Source organism: Epinephelus fuscoguttatus, linkage group LG10 (assembly GCF_011397635.1).
Source record: "Epinephelus fuscoguttatus linkage group LG10, E.fuscoguttatus.final_Chr_v1".
NCBI lineage: Eukaryota > Metazoa > Chordata > Actinopteri > Perciformes > Serranidae > Epinephelus > Epinephelus fuscoguttatus.
Genome location: NC_064761.1, coordinates 23,053,790 through 23,066,608, shown reverse-complemented (window position 1 = coordinate 23,066,608; position 12,819 = coordinate 23,053,790). Strand labels below are relative to the sequence as shown.

Below are 12,819 nucleotides of genomic sequence, written 5' to 3'. Positions count from 1 at the left end.
CTTTTGTCCAAAATCAGTAAAAAAAACATTTGAAAACATTTTTAAAATCAAAAACATACAAAAAAAAAAGAAATTATACCAATAAATTGGCTCAAAGCAGCATCATTGAAATATGTTATCTTTATGACACCTGTAGTACAAATGTGTCTTTCATACACCAGGAAGTGGGCTGCATGAATTGCAGCTGTGCCGTATTATCAGTATGGCCTCTCCCTGCAGTTTGCAGTTTTATTGAACTCTTTATCTAATCAGCCGTCTGGACCTTGAAACTAAAGCCCTGCTCTGCTCCGTGCAGCATTCCTCTGAAACACTGAGGAGAGAGAGAAGGGAGGGTGGGATGAAGGAGAAGGGGTGGAAATGGATGAGAAAGAGACGAGGGAGGGAGGGTGGAAATATCAGAGAAGGGGCCGGGCTGAATTATGGCGAAGTTGGCAGTCGTGGTGATATAACAAGGGTAATGAGGGCAAAGAGAGGAGAGAAGGAGGAGGTTAAATTTAGAGAAGAGGTAGGTAGGGAAGAGGAAGTGAAAGAAGGGGAGTTTGGGCCAGGAGGGGGAATTGAGAGGGGAGGAGGGATAAAAGAGGAAGGGTGGCAAGAGGAGGAAAATTGGTGGGAGGAGAAAGTTTGTGTAGAGGAAGACAGAAGGGGTGGGGGAGAGAAGACAGGAACGTGAGGAGAAATAAGAGTGAATGAGAGTCAGTTAAGGGAGGAGGAGAGAGGGGGAAATGAGGACCTGATTGGGAGCTGCTGTCCAAACAGAGGAGCGCAGCAGGGCTTAGCTGTGTCTGATACAGTTAGGGGAGAACCTGTGGAGGTGTACTTTCACAGACCTCCAACTGCCTTTTCTATATGCAAATCAGGTGCTTCTCATGTGTTGTCAGTTTTTCCTCCTGGAGACTCAAGAGGTTTATTTTGAGCAGTTCACATAAAATTGATTTGATTTGCTCAGGTCTGGTGACGAGGAGAGGTAAGAGGAGGTTGAGGAGGAGTAAAGGGATGGATACAGGGATAAAGTTGCAGGTGGAGAGGAAGGAGATAAAGAGGATGAATTAGCCTAGATGCAAGTGTTGAACCCGTGGTGGAGCGGACCAGGCTATAATAGTGAGAAATAAGTAACGGCAGCGTGATTTGCTGTCAAAAAGAGAAGCAGTATAATAATAATGTATAAAAGGCCCAGATAAACCAAACTGAAAACAAAGAACTGGTAGCAACAAAGGTCTAGTGATGCGTCGCCTCGTGTTGTCTGTGTCTCAGCCAAAAAGTTGGACTTGAACACATCACAAAGACTACAGCCAGCAGCCAACTAGCACGTACGTTCTGCGGCTATGTGAGAGGAAATAACTCCCCATACCAGCAGGTGGCGGTGGTCTGTGTTCGTCATACAACAAGGGAAACTGAAAGACTGGCAGGGCAGATTCACGATGCTAGTTAGCCAGTAGGAACATCAACAACACAACCCAATGTTGAAGGAGCAAAGAATATTTACCATGTTTATGCTAAAGACCTAAATGAATAAACATATAACAAGTTTGTTTTGTTCTCACGCTCTTTTGACTTGAGCTGTTTGTTTACTTTCCTCACTTCCGTTTCCCTTTTCATGTTCTGAGATGAACCAGAATCAAAGTGATTTCATTCACCAATGTGCTCCGCCATCTGTGACGCTGATATAGCATGCTGAATTGGGTGAAAAAGCAGACAAGGGCCAACAAGAGTCAATTATTGGCAACTGTACTGGAAACTATTGCGACAGACACTCACCTTCAACCCAACATTAACCAATGGCTGACCCTCGGCTTGATAATGCAGGGTCCAAAGAACAAATGTAAAGTCAAAGAAACTTCATCTGAAATGTTTTTATATGCTTGAAAGACTAAAGAGTTGTTAAAGAAATAATTAGTTGACATATAGTACTATCTGCTGTAATATCAATGTAATATCTGTGATTCAAATTCCAAAAAAGGCTGATCTTGTGTTAAAACTTGGGGACTAGTTCATCTACTTAAAACATCAGCTGTAATGTTGTGTGAGAAATGTGTGCTGTGCTGCTCGGGCTCATTTACACAAAGCTGAGGTCAGTATGCAAATGTTAGACCAGTGACTGCAACAGGCTCCACACTGGTCATTTTTACTGCCTGAGCTCCGTAGGGCAGGAGTGTGGAAGAAAAATGAACTGGAAAACAGACGGTGGAGGTAAGAGGACCTAGGGCGAGAGAAAAGCAAAGGAGAGAAAGAGGAAAAGAGGGATTTGCGGACAAAGAGATGTCAGTTGTGTAAGAGGAGGGAGAGGCAGGGAAGATGAGTCGATGTGTTTTAGCTGCAGCACTGCATGAGGAGACTGTGCAGTGTTGGCAGCGGATACACACACACAGGAGTGAAGATGCAGTAGTTATTGACACACACACACACATACACACACACACACACGCAGTGGTGAATCAGCAATAAGTAGTGATGCTATCAGCAGACCCTGTCCACACGACCAGTCTCACAGACACTAGTATAGAAGTGATAAGGCAGATATAACCTGTGTGTGCGGGTGTATTTAAGGTCATACGTGCTCATTTTTATCATATCTGTAGGTAGATAATGTTCATCTGTATGTAACATGTTTGCATAATGAGCTTTTAACAGATTCAGAGAGTGTGTTCTGCTCTTTTTGTGATCCAAATGGTTAAATCCAGCAGCACCAGTAAGTCAGGCAGTTCCAGGTGGCACCATTTACACACCTCCAGTCAACTGTGACCAATGTGTGTCAGGTCTCACACGCATAAATCTGTACACACACACACACACACACACACACACACACACACACACACATGCACGCACACTGACAAGCATCAATAGTTCAGTGACCTGCGGTGGAAAACTACTTTGAAATGCTCTTTTTTCATGTCACAGTTGATTGTAAACAAGTTGTTTTTTCCCCACAAACACCTTCCTTTACATTCATTCAGTCCCACGCATTCACAGGAAGCTGCTCCATACACATACACAGTGCAGCGCTGTTGGCCTCCAAACAGCTGCAGTCTTCTTGCTGACGGGCACGTAAACTCTTCAAGGCCTCAGTGTACTTACTGCAGAATCAGAGTTCAGCAGGTTTGTACGAACAAACTAAGCTATAGACTGAATCACGATGCTTGTTTACAATAACTCCTGGGTAGAAAACCCCTGCATCATTAGCTACCTAAAAAAGGCCCACCTGAAAAAATTATTATCAGTTTATGAATGTGCTTTATTTAGAATATTTTTCAGTACTGTACCCTGCTGTCAGACAGCCCTTTCTGACAGGAAACTGAAGCTGTTATCTCAAAGCCACTAGACTCCATTTTACGTAGCAGAACATGGGAGTGAATTGGTCTACAGCTGCCTCGATCAGTTACTGTGTATAATGAAGCAGTGAAAATGTTCCAAATATAGCGTACACTTAGACTAATATTGATTTTTTTTAGTTAGCAAAAATGTATTTGCTGTGGCCCCCGTCCACGGCAGTACATTGCTCAGCTTGTGCAGGAACATTTGGTTTATCAAAGACACTAGCAAAGCAAGGGTCACATTTTCCTGACCGAACCTGACCCAAGTCCGAGACACTTATAACCAAGCCCAGCCCGACCCCGACAGATTTTATGATTTTTAAGTCCAAACCCAACCCAAGCCCGATGCAGTTTGTTAGCTGACATAGTTATTGTTATCAGGAATACAGCTTATCTGTTTACTGTGATCACACATGGACAGTGTGTAAATGACCATCAAAAGGCTGCTGTTACGCACAGTCAAACATGCTGCACGCAGAGCAGTGCAGCACAGCACTGTGTTGCGTTCAGGCGTTGTCACGTAAACACGCAATTCCAGCACTTGAATAGACCATAGCACAACACTGCAGCATGTCAAGCTGACCAAACCTGAGCAAAATTTCCGGGTTCGGAGTCGGGTCGGGTATCCACACTCTAGTCAGATAGGTCAGACCACTGTGTTTGAGTAAGTGTCTTAAAATGTTACAGTTATGGCTGAAAATGACGACAGAAACAAAGAAGTTTGCAGATTTTACATATCTCTGCAATTCAAATCAGCTGCTAGGTATCTACAGGAAAGTTATTGTTGTTAGCGTAACATCACAGCAATTCAGTCTACAGCAGCAGCTCCTGCAGTGTGCATTGTCACTGTCTATGCTGACTGATTTATGTGTTCACCATTGCCGCCATGTGACTTCACACTTTGCATAGAATATTATGTTTGGTTGAGCTGGGTCATTTTCCAGATCTGGGTTTCCTGCAGCATTTTTTGTGGAGAGGCCCCACCACTTGTGATGTTCTGTATTTAGACTTGACCTGTTGGAACCAGGAAATAAAGATAAAAACATAAGGCGTTGATGAAGATATTTCTTTAAGGCCAGCAGTTCAAGTAAAGCCAGTTTAATTAAAAATATGTCTAGTTTCCATCTGCCACCACGAACACACCCTGACATGACATTTCCTGACATTTATGAGATACAGACACAGTATTAATTGATATCACAAGCCGTGTTAATTTGATGCAAATTGCTGCCTTTCTTGTCACTTTTATGTCACAGTGTGTTTTTAACCCTCTGACAGAATGCCGCCAGAGCTCGCCAAGTTCACTCGCAGGGCTCCAAAAACAACAGCCAATTAAGTCGAGTCCAATCTGTCTTTTAAAAATCCATAATTGGTCAACCTCATGAATAAAACCTACAGCGTCTGTGCTGCAGGCCAAGTCAAAATTTGGTCAGCACACAGCAGGGGGGCCACGATGAGAAAACAAGCATCACATGGTTGTTATGCTTCTGCTTTGTTTTGAATCCAAAGCATAATAATGTGGACTTTGGAAGACGGAAAAAGAGAGAACAGAGCTAGAAGTTTCTGGAGCCAAGTTATGGCGTCACATGATGACAAAAGATGTCAAGATGCCCTTGAGAAACGCATATAGCCTCTTATTTTTCCAGTGTTGTTCCACTATGGCTGTTATGTTGGTCTGTCAGCTTTCTGAAACTAAAGAGGTTAGGAGGGTCATTTATGGCAAAAATCTACATTTTTATTTTGATGTTTTCTCGCACAAAGCTATCATAATGAAGTTGGGTGTGTGCAGAGTGATGCGATGTTGAAGGAGAGCAGCTTTTTCTTTGTGGTCCCACAGGGATAACAGCAATTAAGTGGTTTAATGAAGGCTGTTAAATTGACATGGAGGATGGCGCTGCAGCTCAGCACGATTGTCTGCAGATGGTACAAAAAGCAGACCTCGGTGATGCATTCTCGTCGTAAGCTTGTGTGTGTTTGAGTGTTTATAGCCACACGCTCGCCTTCTATTGATTTTTTATTTCTAGAGGTTTCACATCTCGTATTCCCTTTTTCACTCCTCTTTTTTTTCTGCCTCTCTGTCTCTTTTTTTCTGCCTCGCTTCAGTCTCAGGAATGCATTGAATGTCCTTATCTTTGCCCATGCAAACACAAGGGTGAGCCAGCAGCAGAGGTTGAATTCCTCTGCAGATCCCATGCAGACAGACCACACCACACACTGGCATCTAGACAGCCTACAGCCAAAATGGCTCTTTACTCTAACTGTAAAATCCCCTTGCAAAGGCCCTGAACTAAACTGTTGACCAGCCAGTCTATTGAGAGGATAGCAGACTGACCTTTTGTCTTCTGTCAGTGCCTACAGTTTACCTGCAAAGTAGATTTTAGGAAGTAAAGCATGACCTCTAAATCTTGATTGGTCACAGGACAAATTTACCGGTTCACTAATGACCCATATTAGCCACAGCTGGCCAAAGTTTGCCTTGTGGCAGCTGTTACAGGCATTTCCTATTTGCATGAATTGATTTCCAACAGCCTCGTCTGCCAACAAGTTGACACGTAACACGATGCAAACTACACTACAGACACATAACCACATCCAAGTCAAACACTTTAATTTATCCTACATGGAGCACTAGAGAAGTCTGGTTTGACTTATCAAACAAATCAGTGCATGCCAGAAGTTGTAGCCGCCTTTAGATCAGCTTAATCCCTGCCTTCTCATTGATTTGAATGCAGCCAGTCCGGTAGCGCAGTGGCCAGGCCAACACAGCTGCTCCGGCAAAAAGTTCATCTCAACCTTTGCTGCGACATGACATCATCCAGGAAGATGCTGCACATATTCCTGGTAGAATACTTTCTAATGTAAAAGCTGTATTTCTGCTATTTATGTCACAGTTTCATGATAAAAGAGTTCAATTGCTGCCTTGATAATTTTCTAGAGTTGTAAGATACTTTCTGTGAGTATTACAGACCACTGTGATCAGCCTTTACACACATAAGTCTGTTACTCTCACTGGACTTCCTGGACTAACTTTCATGTCTCATGCCCTCATCACACAAAAATGGTGGCTATTATGCAGTAATTTAGTCAGTAAAATATCATAAAATAGTGAAACCTGCCCTGTGTAACGTCCCAGATCCCTCAATGACGTCTTTAAATGGTATTTTTTATCTGACCAGTAGTCCAAATATCTAAATCTATTTAGTTTATTATCATATCTGACAAAGAAAAGCATCAAATTCCCACATTTAAGTAGCGCAAAACCAGCAAATGTTTGGCTATTTTGAGCAAAAACGTATTTGAATGATTATTCGAGTATTAAAATAGTTGTCAATTAATTTGCTGTTGATCGACCAAATAATTAAATGGCTAATTGTTGCAGCCCTACAGTCAAACAACAGGCTGAAATTTGCTTTATGATCATCGTCTGTACTAAAAGACGGCATTGCGACTATTTAAACTTCGCTGCAAATGGTCAAAAAATAAAGTGGTGAAGAATGTAGAAATTATATCCTTTAAGTGTGAGTGCAATGATTACACTGTCTTGGATAACTGCTGGCTTTTTAAGAATGAACACCCCATGAACAGATTGGACATTAAGCAGCAAAAATTGTGAACTAGGTTGAACCTGAGCTTGTACACTGGCATTGCCATGGTGGCTCATAATGGGCAATGTAGCAAAATTGTCTGAAAAAAAATCAAAGTTTTTTTTATATGCAGAGGAGGAAAAGGGAGTTTTGCTATGGTAATACAGACAGGTTTATATTAGAGGACCACATTGGGATTGGGATCCCTCAACGCAAATCTCGTGGGAGTGGATGGCTTAAACTTTGCTGCGGGCAGGAGCGAGTGGGCCCCAAGGAAGTGTGCCGAGCTTTGAAGCCAATTTTTGTAGTAGCAAAAAAAATGGAATCACAACTTCCAAGCCCGTCATGTGATACCATTTGGCCCAAAACAACTTTTTTCCTTTTGACTTAGATTGTGAAAGACACATCTGTAAATTAGCGGAGAAACTTTTTTGAGTGTTGCAACCCTCGCGAAATGACAAATCAAAATTTGATCCATTCAGACCGAGAACATTTGGAAATTCTAGACGAGCCGTTTTATCCCCATTCAAGATGACGGAGCTCTATACCAGAGGTAGCTGGCTCGGCCAGCGTTTTAAGTCTCTAGTGTGCTAGCTGGGCCGAACCCCGCCTCCAACACTGTATCTGGGTCTGTTCATACCTCCATGGTAGCAGGCAGTCTGAAACACTATGTGCAGGAGCAGGCAGTCCTGGTCAGAAGTCCAGCAGGAGCAAGATTAAGAAAACAGTCCCGTGCAGGGCTCTAGTCTGCACCTGATTAATGATTAAGTCTAAAAAGTTTTGCGATCACAGACAGAAATCCTTCTACCTAGCTCAATTTCCTTTCTTAAAAAACCCACACACATATGCAGACCCAGTATTTTGTGTGTGTGTGTCACTTATCCAGACAGTCTGCCTCAAGACGCACACAGTAGCCATTGATACCTCCACACAATACACCCTCACAAGAAAACACATGGGATCACAATGCTCCGGCTGCCATACACGCTGCTTCACGTATGCCTGTGCATAAAATTACAATGACAAGGGGCAGACAAAAGACAGTGCTGTTCTGTATTAGCATCCATGTAGGCCACAACACACACACACTGTTCACCCCTCACAGGTCTAAATGGATTTCCTTGCATCACAACAGAGTACAATGCTGGTATAGAGAGGCTTGGCCGAGCTGCAGGGTTGACACACTGCACTCACACAACCCTCGGGTGCTCAGGTTAGTGCGAGCAAGGAGCAACCTGCTTCTATTATTTAACAGAGCAGATGACTGTCACATCTTTCTGATTGTCTTTACACTGTACAGTCTCCACTGTCGCACATCATGGTCTCACTCTCACTGTCTAGTTCTGGGTCGGGTGTTAATTTACCACAGGAGGGTCGCACATGCTCTGAGTAATAATTAACATCAGCGGCTCCTCTGTGGCTTCAGACAGCGGTGATTTAAAGGAAGATAGTCACACTTGGACTCATTCACTATGTTGAATATCATTAATTTGTAATGTTCAGTGCTTTCAGGTTAGTTTATTTGTGTGAGTCCACATGGGCCTGTTTCAATAATCACATCACCAACTTGATGCCAGAATAAACAGCAGGGTTTTCCCGAACGTTATAAGACTGGCCGCAGTGATTCCCCGTTTTTGGTCTCCACCCTCGCCTACTTGCACAAGTCTGAAGAAAAGTAAAACAACACTTTAAACACGACGCAGCATAGTTTACTGGTAGCCTGCAGCTGCACTTTTGGAGTAGATGACGCCAAAAGGTCTGTCGTTCGTCCTTCCACTCTGAAAATCTACCAGCAAACCACTCGACAACCAAGCCGTCCATGCCTGGGAGCACACTGACTGGTTTGTAGAGGTTCCTGGAGCTTCACTAAGTTTGTTTACTAGTCGCAAGGGCAGTACTTGGTTTTATTTTTGTTGGCCGGATTTGGTATTAAGGGCTACCAGTACTTTAGTTTTATATAAACTTTTTGTATATATCAAAAGGCCTTTAAAAAGTATGTGTTAAATATTTTCCCATAGTCCAATGTCTGAGTGTTCTTAAGAATTAAAAGTTAATAGCTCGTTGAAAGGGTGTACTTGCATTGTTATGCTATTATATTATTATATCAGTGGCATAAAATGGTCTCAGAATGACAACAGTATCATTTACTGCAATTATTTCTGGGACAATATACCTCAGGCTGCTGTACCTGCATCTGTTCCAGTAATAATTTTCTAAGTTCTACAGAAATGGCGACCAAATGGCGGCTCTAAAAAAACTGACTTAAAAAGGTCTTGTGTTGTGCTCATTGACTGAGATTTCTTAGAGAAACAACCAAGGCTGTCACAGATTAGTAGGTGGGTTTAAAAATAGGATGGGGATGTTCTCGTTCTGTGATGAGCTTGACGCAAAAAGGGCGGCAGATGACTACAATAAGAGCCTGTCTCCAACAGAAAGTGACCAACATGAACACAACATGAGACAGAATAATGAAGATAATCAAGTGGCAGTTCAGTCTGATAATCAGGCTGATCATGTTCTTTCGCTCTGTTTTTTTGATGCATTGTTGAAGTTTTAGGGCTGATTTTTCTTTAGTTTGGCCATGTTGTGTCAAAACTTTGTTCTCCATATGCAATAACAAACTGAATGTATTAATTCTATAAAATGAATATGGTTTCCCCGCTGGAACTATTGTCGCTGATACTGGAGGATCGCTGCCCTCGTTCCCATTATGTTTGAGTGACATTTATGCGTCTGAAGCTCTTTGTTTCCCCCGTGAATTTCAGAGGAAACACTCACTATCTAAAGTCTATCTCTGCCTGTGTAAGAACACATAATGATTCATCCCAGGATTATATTGTCACATCCTATTTCCTCCACCACATCTGTTGTGAGCAATCGGCCACAACAATGGCTGTACAGGATACTGTAGCCTCTGTGCTGCGCTAAGCCACAAAAACAGCCTTGCAGATGGAAGATCCCCATTACATCAGCTTCCCCTGCATCCACGATGCAGCACACAAGGCCCTCTGCGGCTGGAAGGAGCCCTGTTTGAATCTTACTTTAGTGTCTTAAGCAGGGCATTTTTTATTCTGAACGCACAACCTGCTGTAGATTTAAAGGTTTAGGTGAAAAAGATGCACAGTAACTTTTGCCAAATGATGTTTTAACTTTAGATTTTACAGGTTTTGGACACCTGTCTTTTAACTTTTCAGATAGTGGATTTGTGTTTGCCTATAAATACCTAAAATCAAAGTATCCTAGTCAATAAAACAGCCACACATACACTGATTAGGATTCATAAGGGCCCGCAGACACACTTAGTTTATTTCTGTTTATGCAACTTTCTTGCGAAATTGCTTTGTTAGTTATTGTGTTATATAACATTCAATCTATGTTTCTGGGCTTCCAGCTGAGAGAATAAAAAGCTCTGGCAGCGTTTGTCCAGAATAATCGAACCTCCACGCAGGCTTTGACACATCCCCTGTCTCCTGGGTTTCGTAAATTTGAACATATAGGTGTTGACAGATATAAAAGGAAAAATAAATTGCCTTTCAGAACGACACACGCACAGTGAACGTGTAGCATCTGTTTTTATGCAGCAGAGAGAGGCTTAAGTTTTTTTTTCTGAAGAGGCGGTGGGGGGGCACATCTATGATTAATGGGAGTGTGGACATAGTGGCATGTTTATGCAATAGTTTAAACACATTTAACACACACAAGTGTGCATAGGTATACACAAGATGGCACGTTTTGCCAAAATGGAAAAGTGAGTGCTATCTTAGCCAGTATTTATCCTAAGAAGGCTACAAACTAAAAAGAAGAAAGTATGATGGGCCAAAACAACATGGCTTACAAACAGAGAAATCTCAATTGTCATAAATGCAGTGTTGGTTTGTGAAAAGTGAAATAATCTTTATTGTATGTATAAACTATAATAAACAGTATTGTAGTATTCAAATTTTTGATGATTAATGACAATGAATTAGTTTGCCTGTCAACTGATTCAAACCAAAATGACAAACATGTGACCTTGAATTAGAAGAAGGTAAAAATGAATTGGACACATCATTTTTTCCATTCACGAGTGAGGGTAGAATGGAGCATGAGATGGATCGGCGGTTGGCACAGCATCTGCAGTGATGCAGGCGCTGTGCTGGACAGTTGTGGTGAAGAGAGAGCTGAGCCAGAAGGTAAAGCTTTTGATTTACTGGTCCTTCTACGTCTCAACCCTCACCTGTGGTCATGAGTTCTGGGTAGTGACCAAAAGAATGAGATCGCGGATACAAAAGGCCAAAATGAGTTTCCTCCGTGGGGTGGCTTGGCTCAGCCTTAGAGATAGAGTAAGGAGCTCCGACATCTAGCAGTCGCTGCTCCTCGTTAGAGTTGTTCCGAGCATGTCCTACCAGTAGGAGGCCACGGGGCAGACCCAGAACACGCTGGAGGGATTGCATATCTCATCTGGCCTGGGAACACCTCGGGGTCCCCCAGGAGAAGCTGGAAAGCATTACTGGGAAGAGGGGCATCCGAAATACTTTGCTCGGCCTGCTGCCCCTGCAGCCCGGCTTCGGATAAGCAGTTGAAGATGGATGGATAGATTTTTCCCGGAGCTGATTTATGAGGGTAGCTAAGGAGTGAGCCATCTCGCTTCCTTCTTGTTCCTGGTAAGGGCTGCACATATACAGTACCAGTCAGGAAATTGCAAGAAGATGGTGGCGGGTAAGGACAGAAAGTTTGAGCTGCAAGCAAGCATATCAGTTATCCTGGAAACAGGAGTTTAGTTGGTTGGCGTTCAAGGATGTGGGCAAAACTCTGACTATGTATTGAGCAGTTTGAGAGCAAGGTGGATAAAACAGTTGTTTTTCAGGACAGCTAACTTTATGAAATAATTTGTATAGGGGCAAGAAAAATTGACTTTGGGCAAGTAGATTTCTGACCTACTTGTCTGACTGGCCAAGTAAAAAGAAAAACAGCAGCAGCAGTTTCCAGCCTTGTTTTTGGAGTTTTAGTGGTGATGTTGCTCTTTGGTTTGTGTTTGGATTACAGGTTGTGCCTTAAATTATTCTTAGCAGATAGTCAGAGCTTGTCATGAGTAAGCAGGCTTGGCCTCAAGTGTTTTGTTTGGTTTTGCTTCTCTGTTATATAAAATAGGAACCTGCAGCACATCTAAACAATGACAGGTGACGGCAAGAAAGTCAGGAAGGTTGAAATGTGACATGTTTTTTAAACTGAGCAAAGTGTGCTGATTTTAAGCATTTTTCATACCCTCCTTTAATAGAACGCCTTTGGCCTGGCCCTGTGGCTTTTTTACCGATCATCAAAACACTTCTGTTTCGGATCCTCAGTTACAGCTCAGCCAGCTCTGATGAGCCGTCAGTGTTTATCGTGGAGGAGAACAAACATGCAAACATCACGTCTCTTGAAAACCCTCTGGTAAACAGGCCGTAAACATGTTGCTGGATGCTACCATGAAGCCACAGAGTTCCTCTCTGTGGTCTCTGCTGTCCTCTCTGACTGCTAATGCAGAAAACTGAAGTATTTATTGTCCTTTTGGGAATTCAGATTGCAAGGCCAGGTCATAAATGAGTTCATATCAGCAGGAGAGAGAATCCTTTAACTGGAAGTGGTTCATTTGTAGGCTAATATTAGTGACCATGTTGTACCTTTTATTGGAGGATGACTTGTGCATTGCTAAAAGCCTCTGAGCAAAATCTGAAAGCTCTCTTTCCTAACCACAGCTGGTTTCTGTGTCATGTTTAATGTGGTTTGATGCTGCTGTGTCAGATAGTGGAGATCGGAGTCGATCACATTATCTGAAACAGAGCCCCTGTTACCACACATACACCTTCACTTAGGGCTGTTTTTAGTCTTAGCTGAGGTTAGCTACTAATGATCACCAGGTGTTTGCACCAAAGAGGATTCATTTGATAATCAGAGCGTAA

The 12,819-nt window shown here is 42.6% G+C and overlaps 1 protein-coding gene across 1 annotated transcript in view; it reads left to right on the top strand.

Annotated features, from left to right (window-relative positions):
• rnf13 (ring finger protein 13) overlaps window positions 1-12,819 on the top strand; it is a 61,779-nt gene that overhangs the window by 32,477 nt on the left and 16,483 nt on the right. The window lies entirely within an intron of this gene.